The sequence below is a fragment of the Oryx dammah genome, unplaced genomic scaffold (assembly GCF_014754425.2).
Source record: "Oryx dammah isolate SB20612 unplaced genomic scaffold, SCBI_Odam_1.1 HiC_scaffold_2, whole genome shotgun sequence".
NCBI lineage: Eukaryota > Metazoa > Chordata > Mammalia > Artiodactyla > Bovidae > Oryx > Oryx dammah.
Window position 1 is genome coordinate 112,467,890 of NW_024070186.1, and position 21,245 is coordinate 112,489,134.

At 39.2% G+C, this 21,245-nt stretch overlaps 1 protein-coding gene across 1 annotated transcript in view; it reads right to left on the bottom strand.

Moving 5' to 3' along the window:
- Positions 1 to 21,245, bottom strand: part of COL8A1 (collagen type VIII alpha 1 chain) — a 166,000-nt gene that overhangs the window by 59,220 nt on the left and 85,535 nt on the right. Inside the window, exon 2 of the mRNA XM_040226103.1 lies at positions 1,930 to 2,045. The gene's annotated coding sequence lies outside the window, so the exon portion shown is untranslated. The remainder of the gene's footprint in view (positions 1 to 1,929; positions 2,046 to 21,245) is intronic.

Consider the following 21,245-nt stretch of genomic DNA (forward strand, 5'->3'; position numbering starts at 1 on the left):
GCCATTTCCTTCTCCAATGCAAGAAAGTGAAAAGTGAAAGTGAAGTCGCTCAGTCGTCTCCAACTCTTAGCGACCCCATGGACTGCAGCCCACCAGGCTCTTCCGTCCATGGCATTTTCCAGGCAAGAGTGCTGGAGTGGGGTGCCATTGCCTTCTCCGGAACTGATGACTACATTGAATAAATATAATTTTTATTTTCACTTGTTGAATGATTGCTGCTGATCACTGAGTGAAACCATTTATTGAACAAAGTTTACATTTTCTTGCTTTTGCACCCTAGTTTAGAAACAAAGTTAAATTTTTTAAAAGTTCAAAAAAATGTATTTTTGATATTTCCATCATAACTTTATAACTTTCCTTTCCTCTTCCCTATGATAACCACCTTCTGTATTTTTATGATTTACTTGAACATTATTATTGTGATTTTTCACTGTGTGAACCCATCAATGCTTTTGGCAGCAAGATTTTGTTACAACAAATCCAGAAGTAGCTGAGCTTTAGTTGGTTGCAACAATTATCGGTTTCTCTGGGTTGAGTTCAGAACCTTACCCTGACATTATGAATGTAACCCACATCATGCCTCCTTCTTCAGCTTCTCCAAAATATGTGATTGGCTTGAGTTCTACAACCTGTTGCTTAAGTGAGCATATATTTTTTATTCAATGGTTTTACGTTATAAATATTTCATTCAATTAACATCTGGCCTTGATGGAATGCAGCCAAAATAACTAGTGGTACCTGTAGTAAAAAATGTGATACATTAGAAATATGAATAATGTACTTGCATTTCTCCAGGAACTCTGAATAGATTCATTCTAGACAGGATTTGGTCATGTGGCATTAAGTATAGGGCTAGATGCTGTGTTTTTCTTTTTGTTCAAGTGCACCTCCAGCAACAACACAAAAATCTGAGGAATCTTAACTCTTCATTCTTTAAATTACTAAATAAAATTGATAGACTATAAAAAGCCATTGTACTATTAAATATTAGGAAACATTGAGTTGTGTGTCCAAAAGTCACACTTAAGACCAGGCAAGGGTAATAAGCATGAGATGGCTGTGGATACTATGAGATAATGTCTACTTGTCAGAAATGGATAGAATTTTTTTCTGTCAAAGTTCAAAAGTTAATGATTTACTTTATATTTTAATGGCTTCTACTGAGAGATCTATTAAGGAATAAAAGAGATTCTATCATGCTGTTATTATTTTTCACTGTTGATATGTTCAATATTGCATATGAATAAAACCATATTTGTTACACCATGCTCTGTTTCATACATCCTAGACTGTCTTTAGGAAAATTTAGTACATGTCACTTCAGTCATCTGAAAGGAATCATTTCTTCATTACAACTCATAACTTTAAACTATAAAGTATCAGCCAGAAAAAAAAATTGGCACAATTAAGAGAAATTTGATAATGGTAGAAAAGCACATACAGACATGACTGGGAGATGATAAGATTATTTTAATTTTCCCATTTGCGCTAGAATTATTTATTTTACAAATCTCCAGATCTTTTATTACTTAAAACCCTCTGCTGAATCATGAAAAGAAGCTTAAGTTAGCAATTTTCTTCTGCAAAATCTAGCTGCTAGCATCTGGTGAACACTTGGATACCTAGTCAGGTCCTATGGAAATGATTATTTTAAGACTCTATTCAGCATGCCTGGGCTTAAAAATCAGCTCGAATCACACTCTGCACATGTATTTTACTCTCGGGGATTTTAAAACCTGGCATTAGTAGCGATGGTTTCAAGGCTTTTGCGGTGGAGATGAGGGTGGGAAATAGGACAAGCAGGCAGGCTGGACATCCCAACAGCCCCTGTGCTCCCTGAACAGACAGTGACTTCTGCAGATGCACCCACAGCCCCCGTGGACCACCAGCCACCAGGCCACCGTGCCCTCCATGGCTTCTCACACTTACATTTAGACTTGGTCCGCCTATGGAATCGAGGACCACTGTCCTTGCTCGTGCCTCCCTGTGGCACGTGTGGGCTGGTTTCCGTCTCTTCAGATGCTGCTCCACTTCCAGAACAGCTTCTGAGGTAGGAAAAAAAAGAGAATACTTTTACTCAGTTGGAAAGACAAGAATCTGGATTATTATCAAAGTGCACTGTTCTGGGATCATAGGAAAAATTACATTATAGCAACATATAAATACACATTTCAATAAAAGATGCTGTTATGGACCAGAATTTAAGTGCATATTTAGTTGATATTAGAGATATTTGTATGCTGATTCGGAGAGAGAATAATTTTGTGCATTTCTATGTATGCAAATAGGCACTTATTTATTTTTAAACACTACCATATATATAATTTTTATCCAAATAAACATTTCTTGTATATGTTTATTGCTTTTCATGGTTATATTATGTGCTAGGTTCCCATTAATTTAATTTCGGTTAATACAGATTGCAGATAATTTAGAAAGGATGTGGGCAATTGCTACAGTGGGAGGAAATTTATGGAAGTAATATCTCAGGGAGCAATGTTAGGTTAATTTAAGAAAAGGGATCTGTGCCATCAACATATTTCCATCTAATTTGCATACAATAGTATTTGAATTAGAAATTATTCTCTATTATTTATCTAATCAGGTCTGATAGAACTTTAATTCAGCAGCACTTTCAGGTTTTTGTTTGAGATTTTTAATTAGAGTATACTTTATAAACCATCTGTAATTTAGACTTTTTACAAGGCATATGGAAACTTCTCCCCATTTAATCAGAATTTCAGAAATTTAACTCTGTGTTTCACATATTAGTCTCTATTTTGTTTTGGTATATTTCACAGAGACTTGTTTAGGAAATATTCTTTATATTTGTTGTTCAAAAAAAGATTTAAACAGGGAAAATTTAGACACTTAAAAAGATTTGAAAGCCAGGATTAGTTGATTAGGAAATAAATGCAGAATTGGGTTTCTAATTTAGAATTTCTGCATTATGACATAAGTGATATATTCTAGGGCAGTGCTATTCAGTAAAACTTTCTGTGATAAAGGAAATGTTCACATTTGGCAATGTTCAATATGATAGCCACTAGCCACAAATGGCTATTTAGCACTTGAAATGTGGCTAATGCAACTGGGGAAGTCAATTTTTAGTTTTATTTAATTTTAATTAATTCAGATTTAAATGTTCACTTGTGGGTAATGGCTACTGTATTGAAGAGTATAATTCTGGAGTTTACATGTATTTTGTGTTCAACACAAAATGAGGAAGGACTTGAATGGTTCTAGCTGCTGAAGGCCCATGTTCCCCAAACACGAGACCCGGGCTCTGACACCTGAGCTTGTGCCAGAAGAGTGGACCCAGCAGCATTCTGAATTTTGGCTTAACTTGGGAATATTCTGACATAAAGTTAAAGTTTGGGTTAACCATAGATGATTTGAGAATACTTTGTGTATAGAAACTGTGGCATCTCAAGTGATCTCCCATAATAGAGTTCAGGCTGTAAATGGACTCAAGGGCTTGACTTTCCCAATCCATTGTTTGTGTGGTATGCCTGACAGGCAGTGGAGACAGATATAGAAGAGATACTCGATAAATGTAGCTGCCTCCATGAAAAAGAAACTCTCCAGATTCAAACTAGATCATAGGAACAGGCTGGTATATACATTTGTGCCTCTCCCCAGATCATTCTTCTCTAAATATCCATTGAGTGCTACTACGCCAAAGGCCCAAAGCTTAGTGCTGGAGATAAAATGTTAGGGGAAATAAAGATATGAAACCCCACCCTGTGATTAACTGCATTAGACAATAACATTTTTCCCAATGTTTTCTTCTTCCAAAATTCCTTTTTCTTTTCCTGAATGTGGTGAAAAGAAAATAGGAGAAAGACACAGAGGATAAATAGAAACACTGAAGATTGTGATTATGTGTGTCATACATCTTATTCAATTTACTTCTTTCCACACAGCTTTCACAGTTCCATACTGAGAAGGCAAAACCAGTTTTTGAAATGCACCATTGGAAACAGAAAATAACTGAAAAGATCTCAATCTAAATTTTTAGAACATGAGATGACCATCATCATTTAGCAGTTATTAAGTTTTTACAATATATGTTAACATAGAGTTCTTTCCTATTAGCTAGAAAAATGTCCTTTAAAATAATGGCTAATTAAATGCTGTTATGGGAGAACACTTTTTTTTTTTTTTTTTGCTTTGCCACTCAGAACACTGTAAGAAAGAGTGCTACAATCACATTTATGAAATGAATCATTTTTTTCAATATTTGAGCACCATTGCAACACCTGATAGGAACTACTAGCTACACAGACCAAATGTAGCTCATTGTGTTTAAGTTCAATTTAGAAGAATGAATCAGAAAAGTGCAAAGAACTAAGAAAGAACTATTTAGCCCCATTTCCCTCACTCTCTACAGAAACTGAATAATTAAATGTAGGTTAACCTAAATTTTTAGATGAATTTTCCAACCTGTCACTGATGGAAATTTAAGGATGAAAAGGATTAAAAACTATTAAATGAATGCAGCCAGAATACATAGTACTTAAAGCATCTAAAGGCCACATAGTCATTTCTCTGAATATAGTAACTGATAATGTCCTTAATTTTGTAAACATACAGTATGAAAATAATTTTTGAAAATGAATTACAAAGCAATGGAAGAAAAAAATACAAAGCAATGGGAGAAATCACAAAGAAGAAGAAAGAAATTAATATAAGTACTTAAAAATCAGTTGCTCTTTAAAAACATTATAAGCAAACAAAAGGTGAAGGGGAATTTGTTTTAATCTTTAAAATATTTAATCCCTCCCACCTCTGTGTTTCCTCCCAGTTAAAATCTGGAAGGGTTTGTGACTGCTTTGACCAACACAGCACAGTGGAACTGACATTATGTAACTTCTGAGACTGGGTCATGAAAGACCAGTTGCTACTTTGTTTCTAGGATATTGTCTTTTGGAATTCTGAGCCAGTTAAGAAATCTGACTATCATTAGGCCACCTTGCAGGAGCAGCCAGCTTTTAGGTGCTCCAGGGACAATTCCAGCAGAGCTCAGACTCCCTTATATCCCTGCTATTGCACTAAATATGTTAGTAAAGCCATGTGAGGCCCTCCAAGTCAGCCAATCTATCAGGTAAATAAGCCAAGAGAGAGAAAAAGCTCCCAGCTGAGATCCATAAAATTGTGAGATACAATAAAATGTTGGTTATTTTAAAGCCATTACATTTTCATGTGGCTTATTATGCAGCAATAGAAAACTGGAGCATACCCACATGTATGTGTGCTATTTGTACAGTAAAATTTAAAAAATTGAACTTAAAAGACACTCTGTGAAGTTGTTTGAGAAAATTGACAGTGAATATCCTTTGTATAGAAAGAGCACTTAGGAGTTATCAGGGGAAAGAATTGTAACATTGTGTTAAAAAAGGAGCAATTAAATGAACACAAAATTCACAAAAGAAAAACAAAAAGGCTAAAAAAATGTAAAAAATGTTCAACCTAGTAAGTATACGAAATGTGAATTACACAATGGAATTAAAATTTTGGTTATCAAACTGGCAAAAATAAAAAAAATATTAAACGTTGGTTTGGGTAAAGTGGAGTGTACATAGTACAAATTTTCTGGAAAATAAAGAAATATGTCCAGAGTTTAGTGCAGTGAAGTTGGTCATTCATTTAGGACCTGTTTTTGCCCAAGGGCAAGGAAAAACCAGAAACCTCTGTATCACCTTTTATACTGGGACATGCCAATCCATACAATTACCTGCAACCTGTTTCAGCTCAAAACTGGCTTTCTGTTGAGTCTGAATTTTGGTGGTGGTTTAGTTGCTAAGTTGTGTCTGACTCTTGTGTACCCATGAACTGTAGCTCACTAGGCTCCTCTGTCCATGGGATTTCCCAGGCAAGAATATCAGAGTGGGTTGCTACTTCCTTCTCCAGGGGATCTTCCAGACTTAGGGATCCAACCCCCGGCTGCTGCACAGCAGGCAGATTCTTCGCCGCTGAGCCACCAGGGATTCCCAAGTCTGAAGTATGGAAAACATGTAAGGCAGCTCTTCTCTTTAAGTCCAAGCTTTAACCTCCAGCAAGACTGTTGTCGAAGATTTCTAACTGAGAGGCAGCAACACCTGCGGTGTGTGGACGGCAGCTATTGAAGTAATTCCAGGAGGGTGAGACTGAGTTTGCAGAACTGAGCGCTGTTTCCTGTGATACCTTCTTCCTTCAGAGTAAATTCAGAGATAAGGACAGAAGGGTCTTCCTCCTTCAACAAACCCGGGTTCGGGTCTTGGCTCTACTTCATTCGGTGAAAGGCCTTTGGGCTACTCATCACGTCTGCAAAGCTGCTGGCCTGGGACAGAGAGACACGGGAGCTTTGTGTTCTGCTCTGCAACATCAGGGCTGGCAGAACAAAAACTCCAAGGGGTCTCCTCGGTCCCCTGGGTGATGTCACTGACGAGGGAGGAAGCTTTGGGTTGAAGATCCAAACGGAGGTAAGAGGGGAGAGACCTTTGAACTTTCTGGAGATAAGAAATTTGTTGTTAATGAAGCAAAGCGTCATCGGTCGCCATGATTTTAGCCTTCGGCGGCGCAGAGGCGCGACCCCGAGCGCGGCTGTGCTGCTTCAAGGGCAGGAGCCTCTCTCTGCTCTCAGGCTAGCTGGGCCCCGAGACAACGCAACCTCTGACAATCAGAGGGCCCGGGCCTGCAGGCGTTCTTCAGGGGCTCCTGACCCAGGTAGAAGGCTTTTCTCCATCTGCAGCATCCAGGCGATGTCAGCCGGTTAGGGCCCAGGCCACAGCCCTCAGACCCAGGTCAGAGATGCTGGGCCTCGTCTCCAGGATGCCCGGGAACATGACTTCAGCTGCAGGTTGGTACCCAGACTTCTCACTACACTTTGAACAGCCTCCTGTGGCTTGCTCTACCCGATTGAGACTGTCACATTGTCTTTCCATTTCCCACATTTCATCTGGCTCCTGCACTTGAAGGACCAGGCGGCCACAAGGCAGTTCTGGGCGCTTGGGGATGCGGGAGGCTGACTCCTTCCTGTCAGCCTGTATAAAGACCACTGGCTTCTCCTCCTCAGACCCCGGCTCTGGACTTACTGTCCTCACAGCCCCTCCTGCCACAGCGTGGCCAGCCTCAACCACCCTCTTTCCCTCCAAATTTCCTTAACTCTTCCATAGTTCCAATTGCATGAAAATATCTACTTTTGCTCTACTGACAAACACAGCAGATGAGGTGAATTTTGAAAAAATCTGATCCACCATTCAACCGCCTAACACCCCCACTCTTGCACCTAATAGCGCCCCTCAGTACTTAGCCTGCCAGACACCTCTGTCCATGGAATTCTCCAGGCAAGAATACTGGAGTGGGTAGCTGTTCCCTTCTCCAGGGGATCTTTCTGACCCAGGGATCCAACCGGGGTCTCTTGCATTGCAGGTGGATTCTTTACTAACTGAGCTACCACAGAAACCCCACAGCACTTAGATCAGATCTAAACTGCTTTTCTCATTGAAAGGCCCCATATAATTCTCTCAGCCGACCTCCCCATTCCCCCACACCTCTTTCCCCCTTGCCGTTTATTCTCCAGCCACACTGGCCTTCTTCTTATGGGAAATATTGTGCTGGTCCCCGTCTTCAGGCCTCTACTGCTTCCATGTCTGGAATGCTCTTTCTGCAGAACCCTGCATGCTGGGCTCTTCACCATTTAAATCTTAACTTATAGGTCAATTCTGCAGAGAGGTTTTTCTTGACCATCTAATCTAAAGTCAGCCACTCATTTTCATGTATCTCTAATTCCCTTTCATCACATAGTAACCCTTGTACACTCCCTACTTCATCATACATATTATCCGTTCATAGTCTGCCTCAACAGCAACGCTTCCTCTCTCTCCACTCTCCTCGAGGGCAGAGAACTTGTTTCATTCTTAGTAACATCCCTTGCCTTCCCTCATGGCTCAGTGGTAAAGAACCTGCCTGCCAGTACCGGAGATGTGGCTTGGATCTCTGGGTCAAGAAGATCCCCTGGAGAAGGAAATGACAATCCACTCCAGTATTTTTGCCTGGGAAATCCCAGAGACAGAAGAGCCTTGTTGGGCTATGGTCCCTGGGGTCGCAAAAGAGGCAGACGTGGCTTAGTGCCTAAACAACAAACAACAACATCCCTTGTGATTGGAACTAGGATGGGCGCATGGTAGGTGATTCATAAATATTTGCTGGATGCCTTGCAAATACATTTTGTACTTTTGAAACACAAAACTTAGCAGTGCAGAAGACACAGCACTTGAAACCATTAAAAAAAAAACCTAGACATTGTATGTTATATGGGCATTTTTCAAAGCTTTGATGGTTCTGATTAAAGTACATTGCTTCAATTAAAAAAAGAAAAGAAACAGCCAGCACAAAATCACAACATCATAAAATCATTTCAGGACTGTGATGAGAGCTCCCCTGTCAAATTAGATATTTTCAAAATTAGAGCACCACTCAACAGGCTCCTTGCTTTGACTTGAAGAATGTGCACCTCCCACCAATGTTTTTTTTTGCTGCTGAACATATGATTTATTCACTGGGTAAAGAACACGTCTTGAGAAACTTCCCTTTCAGCACTGAAAGTGTTGAAAACAGTTTCATCTTTTGAGGCTGGTTTAAAACAAACCTCTGGAATGAGGAGATGTCTTACTTGTCCCCTTGAGTGGATGAGAGTTAAAGCTGTTCCTCTTGGTGTCATTCTTTCTGGAATTACAGGAACCTTAGTGGCTGGGTCTCAGTGGCCAACTATGATTACAAGATTCTACAGAAATGAGATCTGTTTCTATAAAATTCGTGAGAAAAATCTAAATTGCTATTTATAAATAGGCCACACCATTTCAGAAGTGATATAACATTCAGACACTCAAGCACAAGTTTTGATATGTGTTTCAACATAGCCTATCCCTACCAGTTTATAATTTCCTCACAAAGCAGGCAGGCCACATTCTTATGATTCTTGAAGGGATGGGAAATGCACATTTACTAAACATGTCCTTTGGGCCAATCTCCTTGCTAGTAGCAGTTGCATAGACTCATTTAATCCTGAGAAGTGTGCAACATGTGAGTGAAGGTCATGAGGAGAGACCTCCTGTTCTCTCACATAATATTAAAGAAGATTGATTAATCAGGAATCAGCAAAACAAAAGAACTGCCTATTCTTATCCCACTGACATTATCCCAGGGTTTAGTTCCAAGGTTTTTAAGGGACACTTTATTTTACTGTGCTGATTCATGGCAGTTGTCTGGAGCATGGAAAATGTTCATTGATTTTATAGTGTTATTAAATTGGGCACAAGATTTGCATAGGAACTGTGTATTTGAGTGGTTTAGAAATGCCAGGGCTTTAGAAAAACAATTGGATAAGGTACCTTGAGGTTCCTGAAAGCTATTTTCACAGTCCCACAGAGTGGTACATCTGATTTGGTTTCATTAATAATGTTTGGAGAGCTGGAGGAAGGGGTGGGTGGGCCATTTCCCTTTCTCCACCCATTTGAAGGAATGCCTTCATCCTTCAGCTAACTTTTTATAAAAATTTAAGGTTGTGTGTCTCAGATAAAACAAGGATTGTGACATTTTGTATCTACTGAGATAGGATTAATTCTGAATTAATGACTAAATCCTGATAAGAGAGAGGAAAATAAATCTCATAAGGTTGTACTAAGCCACCACTGAGGGTCTGGATTGTGGATAACTGGCCTTTTTTAAGTACCTTGCAGTTAGAGAGACACTCATTTTCCCTTTTTTTTATAAGACCCACATTATAGTCACACAGTTTACAAACACACAGTATACTTCAAAGAAGCCAAGTATAAATGACCTGGTAGAAAAGAGCATTGAAAAGATCTAAAGATCCAAAGTATATCTGAAATTCCTACTAGTTTGGAATAATGAAGGATGAAGTGAGAAATCAGCATGTTGGAGAAGACTCTTGAGAGTCCCTTGGACTGCAAGGAGATCCAACCAGTCCATTCTGAAGGAGATCAGCCCTGGGATTTCTTTGGAAGGAATGATGCTAAAGCTGAAACTCCAGTACTTTGGCCACCTCATGCGAAGAGTTGACTCATTGGCAAAGACTCTGATGCTGGGAGGGATTGGGGACAGGAGGAGAAGGGGACAACTGAGGATGAGATGGCTGGATGGCATCACTGACTCGATGGATGCGAGTCTGAGTGAACTCCGGGAGATGGTGATGGACAGGGAGGCCTGGCATGCTACGATTCATGGGATGGCAAAGAGTCAGACACGACTGAGCGACTGAACTGAACTGAACTGATATGCAAATAAATTTGAGAAATAGTGACTCTAGACAACTGGAGAGCAGAAGCTTCACTGGTTGCAATCTAAAATTAGGTTCTCATAATGCAACTTGAGATCATTGACAGGAAGTAGTCAATGAAATTTTCATTCTAGGTATATCCTCTTGACACTTGCAATTGACAAAAATATATCACCCTTTCCTAGAAGTTCCTCATCCTTGCTGAGAAATTATAGCCCCTTCAAATGAAACTGTTAGATAAACTTTCAGACAGGATAAAATATTAGTAATATAATGGCGATTCAAGGTATGTTCAGAGGTCTAAACAACTGAGTTCAGGAAAAAGACTAAGGGTGTGTCTTTGTAAGGTCAATATTCAAGAAGAATCTAGCATAGAGTCTCTTCAGTTATTCAGATATTTTGCATTATATAGCAATGCTTAAATTGAACCAAAAAGTGCAAAGTAAGTGAATTCGTTTGTTAGGGCTGACAATATTTTGAAACTTTGCATTCAATCATCTGGTCATCTGCATTATGATTCATTAATATATTCATCCATATAATTAAATAATTGAGTAATTGATTAATTAAACATCATATATCATCTAAGATGACCTGTGAAGTGAGTTGTTTGAGGCAAGTGAAAAAAAATGCCTTGGGTGAGTAAAATTTGATTTAGTTTCACCTCCAGTTAAAAGTGGATTTATTCTTATTGAAGACTAATTGATGATACTGAGTCAATAACAGATGCCCTTCAAATAAGCATTTTATGTACCTTTGAAATAAATGTGGAAAACTTCAAGTGTCCCTTAATAGTCACTTGCCTGTGGAGTAACTTTGGTGCAGACCATGGTAGAAAGAAGCAGGAAGGAGAAAAAATGTGCTCTGCATATTTGGGGTGTGGACGAGGTTCTAAAATACTCCAGACAAAGATGGCAACCCAACTCTCAGGACGTCAGAACATGGCTGAGCTCTATTTTAATGGGAAAATACTGACTTCAGTGTTCTTGATTACAGTTTTTTTGTTTTTGCATTTGCATGTGATGGTTCCTCTTACTCCCATAACAATCAAACATATTGCCCATAATCCAGGGTCAAGTTGGATTTCCAGAGATAACCTTCTCAGAAGAATTGCTCTAAATTAAGCTATAACTCAGCAGCAATAGTAATAGCTATTAGTTATTGAGGATGTCTTATATGGCAGGCTCTGTGCTCAGTATAATTTATATATATATCTTATATTATTTAATCCATACTATGATTCTACAATAAAGCAATCTCTTATATTTAAGATAATTTAATAACATCTCAAGTTAACTCATTACACACACAACATATTTTGAAGATAGAGTTTATGTTTTACTCCCCTTTCTCTCCCCAGAACACAAGTGGCTCATAATTGAAAGTGAAGTCGCTCAGTCGTGTCCGACTCTTTGCGACCCCATGGACTATAACCCACCGGCTCCTCTGTCCATGGGATTTCTCAGGCAAGAATACTGGAGTGGGTTGCCATTTCCTTCTCCAGGGAATCTTCCCAACCCAGGGATGGAACCCGGGTCTCCCACATTGCGGGCGGACGCTTTACCATCTGAGCCACCAGGGAAGCCCCAGTAATTGGGGTAATTGGGCTCATAATTGGTACCTAGAAAATATTGATTGAATTAAATTAAATGTCAGTGCCTGTGCTTTTCCTGGGCTTCCCTGGTGGCTCAGAGGTTAAAGCATCTGCCTCCAATGAGGGAGACCTGGGTTCGATCCCTGGGTCGGGAAGATCCCCTGGAGAAGGAAACGGTAACCCACTCCAGTATTCTTGCCTGGAGAATCCCATGGACAGAGAAGCCTGGTAGGCTACAGTCCATGGGGTCGCAAAGAGTCGGACATGACTGAGCGACTTCACTATGTCACTATGTGCTTTTCCTGGGAGATAGGCTTTTACCACTCATTTTGTCCTTTGATGTAGCTTTGAAGACTCTTAGGGATGAACAGGCATTGGGAATATTTAACCCAACTACGAAACATGGATCAACTTGTCTCTGTCTTCTTGGGTTAATGAGGAACGCCAGCATAAAGTCAGGTTGAAGGGGGATTGTGCAGGGATTGGTGGGAAGGGAAAAATACTGATTCTGGTGAAAATATCTGGGTTGTAAACATAAAGAAATAAGGAAGTCAAGAGACTGGACTTGACAGTCTTCTGTGGAGTGTCTTAAATTGAACAGATGATGCTCTGAGCTGACAGCATCAGCAAGACTGTGTTTATACACAAGAGAAAGGAGGGTCATGGTGTTGGGAAAGCTCTCAAATGAATAAGGTCTTACTTTCTATACATTTCACACCCTGGTTTATTAGATTTTCCCGTTGTTGATGGGATGCTCGTCCATACTGCTCAGTTCCTGGTGGCCCCTGACTATCCTTACAGCTTTGGTGTGCTGCATATTGGAAGATTATGGGATGACATAGAGTCTAAGAACCGAGTCTTAGTCATCTCCCTCCAGCTTTGATTAATCCATGGAGTTCATTGATTGATTGAGGATCCAGGCATGCCAGAAATTGTCACTGTCAGCCACAGTGTGCATGTGCAGTGTTGCACAAAGCAAATTAAACGGACTCCATGTGTCTCCTCCAGGAGCTCACAATAAAAACCAGGCAATAGATGTGTGAACACAATGGGGCAAACAGGTGCTCAGCTGTATAAACAAAGAAGTACAACAAATTAGAGAATTTTGGTGTGAACTACAAGTGCAAGTGCTCTTGTTTGTGCAATGGAAGTGAGGGGAAGTTCCACAAGTTGCAGAGAACTCGCTGAAGTCTGCATGAGGGTAAGGAGCATGTGGATGGTCATAAAGGTGGGATCACCCTGCTTCTTTCAGTTAGGAGGGAAACAAGTGTTCCTTTGCAGTGGGAGGAGAATTTTTTTTTTCCTTCCCAGGTATTTGCTCTGAAGGCACGTGTATTTCTATCTAGGTCTAGGTTCTTCTAAGAGATTTGGTTAGAAGGACAGTAGAAAGTATTAAGCAAGGAATAGCCTGCCAGAGAGATTTTATAAGCCTTCTTTCCACTGGAAACCAGGCTAGAAAGAAAATAAAAACCAGAGTCTATTATAATTGTACATTCCACTTTTAATCAGCTAGCATATGCCAATTGATTTTTCAAGGAAATGATTACTTTGGGTGAATTTTTTTTTTTTTTTAATAAGGGGCAACACTTTTTGTCATTGTCTAGCACTTGCTGTCTCTGACATCTCGAATGAATGTTGTCAGGAATTAATCTGGATTTACAGAGTTCAGCTGAAAGCGAATTCCAGGTAGGTCTCTACCTCAACCACCCTGGACTGATAGGTATCTCTCTTCCCTAAAATATATCCAGATAGGGGATTCCTCCCCAGGAACCTTTTACAGGGTTTATAAAATCTTCACTGCCAAGAAGATCTTTCAATCTAACTTAAATTCCTTTGGTTGTAATTTAAAATCATTTCCTATTCTTTCCTCATTAAGAAGAGGGTACTATCTGCAACAGTCATTCTTCTGTATTCAGTGGTTAAACACACACTTCAGGCTTCTTTCTTTCTTGGATTTTCTTTCTATTTCAGATGTCATCTATTTATATATATTTTTTTCCTGTCTCATTTATCTAGTTCCAATCAGGTCTTATTTATTGGGTCATAAAAATATAAAAGAACATCGGAATTTATATTTTGCTTTTTTTGGAATGGGTGAGATGATAGTCTCAACTTATTAATGGCCACTTCCCAGCTCTTAATCCCTTGGACAAGAATTTACCTGTAGATAGTGCAGGGGGTTGAGGAGGGGTATCTTGTTTTTCGCAACTATAAAGTGAGACAATGGGCAAAATATTTTTAAGGTTTTGTGTACTTTTACTGTTCAACAATCCCATGGATAAGTTTTAAGTATCCTTTGGCCCCAAAGAGCAGCTATTTTCCCTTAACTAACACTATTCTTACAGTAGCAATAATCCTATGTATGTTAATGTGTCACCCAATGACTGATTTCTACAGCAAGAACCTCTAAACTCTGTTTAACATTTTTTTTATTGAGGTATAACTTACATAGTTTAATATAGGTCTTCTTGGGTACCTATTTCTGCTTCTATGATACGTTAATGTCAACGGGTATGAGTTTTTGTATATGCTAAGTCATTTTCCAGTTTATTATAGCCTGAATATTTTTGCAAGGCCACTGATATCATATATGAGTTTTTTCATTAAGTTGATTTTAGGCCCCTGGAAAGGAGTCTGCAATTCCCCATCTTCTCTATCCACATGGATATGCTTTCCATCTTTCATGCCCTGGGTTCTTTTGAACCACATACTAAAACAAGTATATTGAGAATATGATGACACATAGGATTCTCTTTAAAAGACATTCTTTTATTTCAAACACTTAAGTAGCATGGAATATTTTATTTATTTATTTTATTTTAAAAATTACCTAAGTATGATAATGCATTTACAGATTTGTATATAGTGGAACTATATGGAACTTTGTTCTGTATTTTCCAAGCATGAAATTTAAAAAAAAAATTTACATTATTGAAAGAACTTTCAAAAGTAGGGCATTGAAAAAAGTCCATGGCAAAAATATTTTTGGGGTGGATCTCTTTCTCCAAATGATTATATATTGGGTGATCAATTTTCACTTCATTTCCTTTTAAACTTCTGCTGAACTTTGAATTAAGCATCAAAAGCCATATCAGAGTTAGCCACAGCACCTCCCTGACTTAAGAAACCCAGCGTCTGCTAAAATATTCTCAAGGATTTTATAAGAAAGATGGATACTTTCATCTGCCCTTTTGGATTTTCCTGCATTAGCCTGGTTTTTGCTTGCTTGACTTGAAAAATATTCTTCAACAAACCTCATGACTAATTAAGTAAGGGAAGTCTGTATTTAATCATATTCCAGATATCAAAAAAGAATGGATATTTGTATAAACTTGAGCCATTCTTTTTCTATTGCAAGGTTGTCAGCAATTTATTTTCTGTCTCAAACAACAAAATCTACCTGGATTTTAAGTCTCTCTTTTGCCCTCCTGTGGGGATCACCAGGCCCCTCTCTTCTCCCTTCAGCCCTCTCTACCTAGGCTGTGACCACAGCTTTCATACCAGCTGAACATAGAGCATGTGCTCTGGACTCGCTGGCTGGCTGACTGGACTGCTCAGCAATCAGCTGACATTTTTAACAGTTCTTTTCATGCCTTTGTCCCATTTTGCACCACATAACTCACATAGCATGTCTCTGAGTGATATTTGCACTTTTCACCCAGTAGGCGTTCCTCCTGGCTTGGTGTTAGAGTTGATGGTGAGTAAGGGGCATGGCGTGCCTGAGCGCCTATCTGTAGTGCTACTCCCTAATTCTAAGTGGTCTGAGAATGCTCCCCGCCACGCCTTTCATCTTTTCAGCCCTTTCTTTTTGTCCGGTTTCCCACTCTTCCTCTCCTGCCCCTTGTTTTCCTGTCTTCCCTGCCTCATCCTCTCACCACACCAAAATCACAAACAGAACAGTTCAGAACTAAGTGGGGCTAAAGGAATCATGATGGAGTCTTTCCTCCCACTTGTTTTTATTCTCCAAAATTCTTTATCATTCTTTTAAGGTCTTGACTTAAATAATTTGCCTTCCTCTCTGGTTTTAACTTCAAAAACAAATACTGCTTTTTCTTATAGTCCAGGTGGTGATAGTGGTAAAGAACCTGCCTGCCAGTTCAGGAGATGTAAGACACTCGGGTTCAATCCCTGGGTTGGGAAGATCCCCTGGAGGAGGGCATAGCAACCCACACCAGTTTTCTTGCCTGGAGAATCCCATGGACAGAGGAGCCTGGCAGGTGGTCCATAGGGTTGCACAGAGTTGGACGTGACTGAAGTGACTTAGCACACACACAGAGACTAGTACTAGGTTCCAGTTTTTAAATCATAGCCTATTTTTTTTTTTCAAATTTTTCCTAATACCTTAACCACTAAGGAGATCATTCTGCAAAGATAAACCAATTCACACCTGGTTTACTGATGGAAAAGATTGTTTGAATTTAGGTTTTCTCAGGTAATTATGCCGACTGACCTGATACATTTATATAAAAGACTGCTTTTTGGTGAATATAAAATTCCCATGAGGTCTCCAGCTGAAAATCTATGTGTCATTATTATTATTATGTTATTCTTACTCAGTGTTATCACCTTGAATTCTAAAAAGAAAAATTTGGGTTAGCTGGGAGACTACCTAGGAAGTCCAGAGTAATGTAGTATATACATGCACAATAAAAACTGGAATTAAGAACATGTTAAATGGACGGTAAGTAGGATTACAAAACTTTTTCTTTTGCTCCACATCTCGCTACTTATCTTCTTCCCTGAAAATTCTCTGCCTGTCATTTAATATTAGAAGATAATAGAAGATACACTCATTGATGAGGTTGAGTCAGCCATGTACAAAAAGTTAACCTGCCTCTTTTGCTGTAAGCTTAAGAGAAAGATTAACCATTGAATCATAGTATGGTATTGTGGAGATAATCAGATGAGAAATTCTGTGGCAAAAATAACAGATCCTATTGGATCTACTCATGATAAGAACTTCTACCCACAGGCTTTGGGTTCAAAACGTTCAAGATAGCTTTGGGCTTAGAAACCACTGTCAAAAGATGGTCAAAAACAGGCCTAGATCTGAAAACCATAAGTGATTATTGTTTTAGCAACGTGGACTTGAAAATAGGCAAATAAATATCAAAGTTAATGTTTCTCAAAGCAAATGGTAGAACTCTGAGAACCAGTGAGATGGAGGAAGCTACCAGTCATCATTCTAGAGCCATTTAAATGGCTGCATGGCTATTCGGATGGAGTCCCCACTGCACTCAGAGCCCCACTGACCTCTGGCTCCTCTCTCTCCCTCCTTTCGTTATGTTGAGTGATACCGGTCAAAGGAAATGACCATGCCCTGTCGCGTGTGACAGATCCTTCACATCTCAATCAGGACGTCACTTTTCCCCAGAAGGCACTGTGGTTTCCTTGAGTTTGGACTAGATGTTCCTCATGTTGTTGTTGAGTTGCTAAGTAACGTCTGACTCTCTGTGACCCCATGGACTACAGCACGCCAGGCTTCCTTGTCCTTCACTGTCTCCCAGAGTTTGCTCCCACTTATGTCTATTGAGTTGGTGGTACCATCCAACCATCTCATCCTCTGTTGCCTTCTTCTCCTCCTGCCCTCAGTCTTTCTCAGCATCAGGGTCCTCATACCTTCTCCCATATGCCCTGTACTATCTTACCAGAGCACTCAACCTGGATCAGAATTGCTGTTGACTTGCTTCCCTTCCCTGCAAGGCCCTGCTTCCTCCTGAAGGTTAGGATATCCTCTTGCTCACTGTTGTATTCTGGGTTCCTGCCACATTGTGAAGTTTTGGTGAGGAGTAAATGCAATCAGTTATTCGTTCATCAGTTATGTACTCAGTGCCTGTGTGGGCTAGGAGCTCCTATTGGTGCTTGAAACATATTAATGAACACACTCACACATTTTTACAAAAATTATATCTACTAAAATATATAAACTGCTTAGCACGGTGCCTGACATATAAGTATTTAATAATGATTATAATGGTAATGATAAATAACTAATATTTACTGAATACTTACCGTGTGTCATACATTTAAAGTGTTTTTTTTTTCATGTATTGTCTTGTTTTAATCCTTATAACAAATCTGAGTTAATACTATTCTTTTTCCCTACTTTTCCCTACTTAATAGATGAGGAAAGTGAGGCAGTAATGTTAAGTGACTTGCCCACACAGTTACTATGTTGCGAACCCAGAATTCAAAGCCAGACTGTTTGACTCTTGAATCTGGGCTTTTAACTTTTTATTATGTTTATTTAATGGTCTGTAAGTATTACCATCATGATGCACTCAATAAATGCAAGCTAAAAGAAAATAAGCGAGGATAAGAAATATTTTCCTAAGATGTACCAAGTGTCACTTCATGTCTATATAATGAAGCTGTGACATTCTGGTACAACTAAGTATGCAATTGATTTTTAAAATAATTTTGGCTCATAGAGGTTCAATATAATTCATCTTTCATCACATGGATTCAATAAAACTTTTCTTACCCCACGAGAAAAGTTTCAAGTCTTACGAGCAGACTTATTGCCAGAAATTGATGCTGCAGAAGTGGAAATCTCATTTAAAAACAGCTATCAGTCACCTGGGAAGTCTCAAGTGGATTTTCTCCACATTTCAAAGAAAGGATTGTAGGATGGGATTAGGAGAGGCATATCTCCTGTCCTTTCTTGCCCTCCCTAATTAGTTCTAATTAGTTCAAAACCGCAATCAAACTTTCCAGTTTTAAGTTTTTGTATTAGCTTTTGTGGATTCTCAGAAGTTAATCAAGAATGGTTAAAGAAACAAGTAAACCTTGTTCTCTCTGCCCCCTGCCCAATCAACTGAGTGTTAATGAAATGCCTCTGAGTCCACCCATCACAGTGTTCTGCTCCCCTGCAGTTACATAAGCCTAAGTCATGGTACTTGTCTTCAAGGGGCCATAAGTCTAATTGAAAAGATAATATGTACACAAGAAACAATGAGGAGAACATCATGCCAGTAGTAATTGTGTTCTCTCTTGTGAGCTAGCTTTGGGAACTGTAGGAGTTCAGAAGAAAGGGAGATTGATGCTGCCAGACAAGTGAGGGACGATATTGTGGGAGAGACGGAAAACTAGGTTGCATGACCTTATAAACACCACTTGTCTTAGCTGGGCCTCAGTTTCCACATCTGTAAAGAATAAACAGCCATTTCATTTCTAATGACACTTTGAACTCAAAGACTTGTGACTTTATGACTCTTTTTGCATTTTTGCACCCATGTGATCTTTTATGATAGATAAACTAGGATGGGTTTTTCAGATTAAACTCAAAGCAGCCTGAGTTTCTCTTAAGTGGATTGTTCTAGGAGGTATGTTGGATGTGTCCTATCTTTGTGTGGTCACAAACAATTCAATCATAAGATTAAAGATTTTAAGACTTTCCAGGGTTAGACTGAAATGGAAAATAGTGTTCAGTCACTTCCTACCTTTACACAAATGGAGTGATGTTGTTGATGATGATAATAATATACACTATTTATTGAATGCTGATTTTGTGCCAGGAATTTTATATGATATATGTATCATTTATATAATAGCTTTCCATGTATCTTCCATTTATTGTGCAAAACACAGAGTTTTGATGACTTTCCCAAACTCATCTAACTCACCAGTAGCAATGCTGAGATTTAGTTCCAGGGCTGTCCACACACAAACTTATGCATTTTTTTTTTTTTTTTTAAACTAGGAATGTCTCCTTGGTCAGTGAAGGATTCAGGGGCAAACACTGCTAAAACTTAACATAGGTGCTGGTTCTGAATACAGCTGGGAAAATTTGGAGCACATAGGAAAGATGAAAGAGTTAGGCTCCTTAGAAATAATTAGGACTTTTGTATTGCCTATTATGTTTAGGCCAGAGAGTCAAATACCATGGCTGGAATTTAAAAGGGACTGAACAATCTTATGACTAATAATAGCATTTGTAGTCATGAGGATTGAGGCAGAAAGGGAGCAAACAGTAAGCTTTAAGGTCAAACATTCAGCACCAAAGGGTTAGCAAAATACTTTTCTTCCAAAGTTCAAATGTCATGCAAAGAAATGCTGAGGGTTGACTGCAACTGTGGCTTGTGCCATTGAGAGGGCTTCTGAGGGGGGTGGGGTGAGTCATCTGGTATGACAGGAAGACCACCTACTTACTACATTTTTTCATCTGGGTTTCTATTTTTTCCAGCATTGTTGACAAGGTGTGCTGACTGAAATTCTTATTATTTAATAAGATTCCTCCTTGTGGCACATTTTAGAGCATGCATAAAAACCGTCATTCTTATTAGAAGAATCTATGTGTTATGTTCACAGAGTTAATGAATTTGTATTTTGGTTCTAATCATTTGGACAGAATGTTTCTCTTAGAAGTAGTTTTTTACAGTGCAACTCCCTGGGTGCTTTTTCAAGAGGCTGGTCTGATGGATAAACTTTCACAGGCTGAAGGAATTCAGATAAACAGGGTGCTTCCCAACCAACATGAGAATTAGAGTGCTCAGGGCAGTCTTTTACATATGTTCAAAGACCAATCAGTTGCAGTTAATATGTTTATTAAGAGAATGATTACCCTACTCTATACCAGGCTAACCATCTCCAGTATTATTGCCTGGACAGAGAAGCCTGGTGGGCTATAGTCCATGGGGTCACAAAGAGTTGGACAGGATGGAGTGGCTGAGCACACACATGGCAGTCTGCTTCTGGCCCGATAATTACTAACCTGTGTAGGCCAGGGTATGGTAAACTCATGTCACACACCAGGTTTAATTTAGATTCCAAAAGGTTATCACCTAGTCAATAAAGAGTTTGCTGATTGTAAATTCTTCCACCTTTAGATGAACGGGGTTCTACTAGTATAAAGTGTTCTTACTTTAATAAAGGCAATCTAAAAAGTGCCCCAGAATGAGTAAGACCTTTTAATTCTGTTTCCTAGACTCCATGAAATATGGAAATGCAATAGGCTGTTCAGAGAGGCAGTCTCTAGGAGTCCACTAATCTTTGCAGATTGTTTAAGAGAGCAAACATTTTAGGTCCTGACCCTAATCCTACTTTTAGCATTCCCATTTAATGACTTAATCAGGTTGCTCATTTTAAGGAGCAAAGGAGGACTGCAAAATCAAAATGCAAGCCTTCATTTATTTGTTCATTTCCTCAGATACTGAGGAGAATTATTTTCTATTTGCTGACAGTTCATGTATCTCTGACTCCAACACATTTTTTCTTGTTTTGAGATACATGCAGAAAAGATTTGCATTGAAAAGCTGTCATTCTAGAGGGGTAGGATGGGAGGAGGAGGGAAGCTCAAGAAGGAGGGGATATGTATATACAATTATGGCTGATTCACATCATTGTAAGGAAGAAACCAACACAACATTA